The sequence below is a fragment of the Microtus ochrogaster genome, chromosome 1 (assembly GCF_000317375.1).
Source record: "Microtus ochrogaster isolate Prairie Vole_2 chromosome 1, MicOch1.0, whole genome shotgun sequence".
NCBI lineage: Eukaryota > Metazoa > Chordata > Mammalia > Rodentia > Cricetidae > Microtus > Microtus ochrogaster.
In genome coordinates this window covers 52,775,367-52,779,755 of record NC_022009.1, presented here as the reverse complement: position 1 = coordinate 52,779,755, position 4,389 = coordinate 52,775,367, and positions in this window count along the sequence as shown.

Here is a 4,389-nt window from a genome sequence, read left to right as displayed (position 1 = left end):
CTCTGTAGACTAGTCTGTCCTAGAACTATACATAATCGAGAACCTACTCTGTAGACTAGTCTGTCCTAGGACTCATTGCTGAGCCTCCTGGCTCTGTCTCAAAGTCATGGACATTAGCATTCCATGAAGGAACCGAGTATGTACAAGGAAGAGCCAAGCTGTCAGCTCTAGCTGCTCATACACAGGCTCTCTGGGTGACTATCTATACTTGTCACTTGGTCGTGTCCACTTGGAAACGCCACTTAAAAACATTTCTGACTTTCAAAGGCCCCCACATCCACAGTCAACCTTTGCCTATTTTCTTGCAAATTTTCTATATTCAAGTCTTAGTTACTTCAAACTTTTTCTGTTTTCTATAAATGGTTCTTATTGATTAAGAATTTTACCTTTTAAATACAGTTTTGAATACTCTATGGTCTTTTTATGGTACCATGTACAGTGTCTTTCTTCCTAACAGGATCACTTATGAATACACCCTTGAGCTGGGGTCTGATTCTTGTCAGATATTCTCAGTGTGTTGTGGGGAAGCAGGTGGTAAATGTGGAGCTGTCTTCAGCTCGACAGTTCTCTACTTCCAAGAAAACTATGAAGCAGTGCAATGGTTATTCCAGGAAGTAGGCCCTTGAAGGGGTCATTTGGAAAATGAGCCTTTCTCTCAGTCACGCCACGTCTGTTCCTTCCTCTAAGCTATCCAAACACCTCTAGAGTTGCTTCAATCCCATTGTCTGAGCAACCTCAGCATCGTGCAGGGTCAAAGTCCTGGCCTTTGGCCGCCAGGAGTGGAACTGGTACTTGAGAAGGAATCATACAAAGTATGCAAGTGGGGGAGGTCAGTCAGTGAGAGACTACTTGCCTAACACACGTGAAGCCCTGGATTTGATCTCCAGCACCACATAAACAGGAATGATGGTGCATGTCTGTATCCTAGCTCAACTGTGATCAGATCAAGGGCAAGTAGACCTATGTAACTTAGGAGGACAGTAGGGTCACTGGATAGAAAATTACTGTTGGGAAAATTGCAGAGTGGAAGGGGATACTGTCAACCCGGTTTGACAAGACTGCTACTGAAGGGTCATAGCAAGGGTAAGCAATAGGGAATTTGTTCAGATAGCAACGACAGGAGACTGTCACTAAACTAACCCATTAGGTTTATTGCTAAAACTTGACTAAATGCACAAAGATACTAAATTTAACCTACAACCCAAGGTCAAGGATAAGTTAGAAACAAGATTCAGAGAATGGCTTAAGTTTTGTCAAAGGAGAGTCTTTGTTATTGGTTGTTTCTATTTATGGATAGAGTCTATATTGTACTGACTGTCCTGGAAGCCATTATATAGACCTGGCTATCTTCAGCCTCATAAAGACCTGTTTGTCTCTACCTCCCAAGTGCTGTTGTGTTAGGAGCGGCGGGCTACGTTCCTGGAGCCCTCCTGGCACCCGGCCGCCTGGGCACCACTCTGTTGTGTTAAGAACGGTGGGGCTGTGTCCAGCCACCCGGCTAGCTTCACCTGAAATAATTACACGGAAACTGTATTCTTTTAAACACTGCTTGGCCCATTAGCTTTAGCCTCTTACTGGCTAGCTCTCACATCTTGCTTTAACCCATTTCTAATAATGTGGGTAGCCCCACGAGGTGTGGCTTACCAGGGAACATCTTAACCTGCGGCTGGGAGAATCATGGCGACTCCCTGACTCGACTTCTTTCTCCCAGCATTCTTTTCTGTTTACTCCACCCACCTAAGGGTTGGCCTATCAAATGGGCCTAGGCAGTTTCTTTATTAATTAACCAATGAAAGCAACAGATTAGATAGAAATCACTCCCACATCAAAGTGCTAGGATTAAAGGAGTAAGCCTTCATGCTCAGCTAATGGAAATTTCTTAAATTAACCACTATAAAAACAAGCAAAATGGGTTAAAGAAATATTAAGTAAAGCAGAGTACATAGATTAACTAGGATGGTGGTATAGGAGTGGCTGTGCTCCTGAACCTGTCTCAGCGAGCCGAGCCTCCTTGCTCCTGAACCTTTCTCAGCGAGCTGAGTCTCCTCGCTCTTGAACCTATCTCAGAGAGCCGAGCCTCCTCTTAGGTGGAAACAATATAATGGACTCCACAAGAAGAGGTTCATTTGCCACCAGGCCAATGCTCAAGACACAGCCAGAGCTCTGATCAGCTCAGGCTGCTGTAATACAACCCATATCTTATGAACAACAGTTTAGCTCCCACTATTAGTAAGGAGCCTGATATCAAAGTATGGGCAGTTGGGTTCTGGCGAGTGTCTTGTGGGTGGCAGACCACCAGGTTGAGATTGCCCTTCACATAGGGGGTAGCAGAGCGAAGAATAGACAGTGTAAGACCGCTCAGTTTTACTCGTGAGAGTACCACTCTGATGACCTCACCTAACCAAAATGTCCCAAAGACTCTGCCTCGGAATAACATCACACTGAGGGACAGAGTCCCAGTATCTGAATTTAGATCTGGAGGATCCAAAACTCAGTCCACAATAGCAAGGAACTTGTAGATTTTGGTCCACGGCGAAAAGTGAGGGTTGTCACTGTTTCCTGGATACTAGTACATCCACTTATCAACAGGATGTGGAACACCTAGGATATTTTGCAAATCCATACTCTGGTGTTACTTCTCTGAGGCAGGTTTTCTAATGAAAACCACAAGGGCTCCAGTTCTTATCTGGCCTTCATATACCATGGCGAACTGGGTGGGGACAGGGTTTGAGGAGAGACTGCCTCTAAATACAAGGAGCACTTCTGAGCTTTCTTAAGATCTAGCACATTGGGATGTGTGTGTAAGCAGATTACTGTAGCATCTTCAACTCACAAGATGGAGTAGGCAATGCTGTAATTCTTTATTCGAGTTCCTTGCTTTCTGCAATGCTTTGTCATCAGCCCAAATACTTAACAAGGAAACACTAGTCAAGTACAGCACCAGAGACTTCCTCTCTCACCCTAGCAACATGTCAGCCTCAGGCACCAGACAAAAACACACAAAGCTACGTGTGGGGTCCACATCGATGACAGCAGAGGGCTTTAAGCCTAGTGTGTAATGGAGTCCTGTTCCAAGGTTCGTATTAAGATTCACTTCTATCTCTGGTACATTTCATTAATCGCAGGTATGTTCCCTGGTATCTTGACTTCATGTCTTTGGAGCGAAGCTGGGGGCCGGCTCAGGAGCATTTGACAAAGTGCTTCGCACAGCTAGATGTGAATTGCGCTTGCCTAAAAGCTCACGCTGAAACCATGAGCAGGGTTGACCCACATGCTGCCGGGTTTTCATTCACCCGGACAACCTTGTGAGACCTCTAGGAGCAAGAAGCGCGCCAAGAACGAGGGATCGAAGGCGCCACCCTAGAAGACTGCTCTGCCCCAGCACCCAGTTAGAGAGACAACAAATAAAAATGGAAGCTCCTGCTCGGTAGGAACCCAGGCCTTGCGTTCAGACCGGAGGCCCCAGCGAGCTAGGTGAGCAAAGAAGTTGGGTGAAGGGAATGTTCCCCAAGTCAGCTTCATTCAAACCCGGAGGACAGCAGACCCCGCCTCCCTTCGCCACCGCCTGCTCCGGGTGTGAGCTCGCCCCTCGGGGAGCGGCTTTCAGCCGAGGAGGCGGTGGCAGAGGCGGTCCGGGCAGCCCCGTTCGGCCGATAGGCCCAGGCGAACAACACCCATTTTCTCCTCCCCAGCTCTGGGTTCAACTCCCACTCGGGCCCGGCCACGCCCTGCTGCCACCGCCCCCTCGGGCAGCTCTAGGCTCTGCAGCCAGGCCACGCTCGGGGGCGGGAGGAAGGAGGTGCCTCGCTGAGGGTTCCGACAGAAACTACAAGACCCGAAAGCCTTTGCGCCAGAGGCCCGCCCGCCTCCGCCCACGACTGAGGTGCGTCAGCGGCATCACCCAATGAAAGTCGAGCCAGGGAAAAAGGGCGCCCGGGTCCGGATGCGCCTTAGGAAAGCCATGCTCACGCCGCGGGGGCAGCGGGCGGTCCGGCTAGCGCGCGGGGTCGCAAGAAGCCCGCACTCCGCCGCGCCCGCTCCGCTCTCCTCCCGCGAGTCTAGTCCCATGTCTTTCTTCCGCGGCCCCTCGCGCGCTGCTGTCGTGCGCTTTTGAGTGGAGGGCGCCGGGAACTGAGGAGGGGGCGGGATATCCTGAGACAACAAGTTTGGCTGTATGGAGGGCCCGCCGCTGGCACGGAGCCGCTAGCTCGCCCAGGCCGCACGCGCCGCGGGCCCGCAGGCACACGCCGAGCCGCGGCCAGCACCGGCCGGGCAAAGGGGAGGAGAGGGGGCGGCCCCAGCGCCCCGGCCCCGGCAGGTCGGCGGCCAATCCGCTGGGGGAAGGGGTGGAGAGTCGGCGGCGCCGGCGGAGGCAGGCCGAGGGGGGTG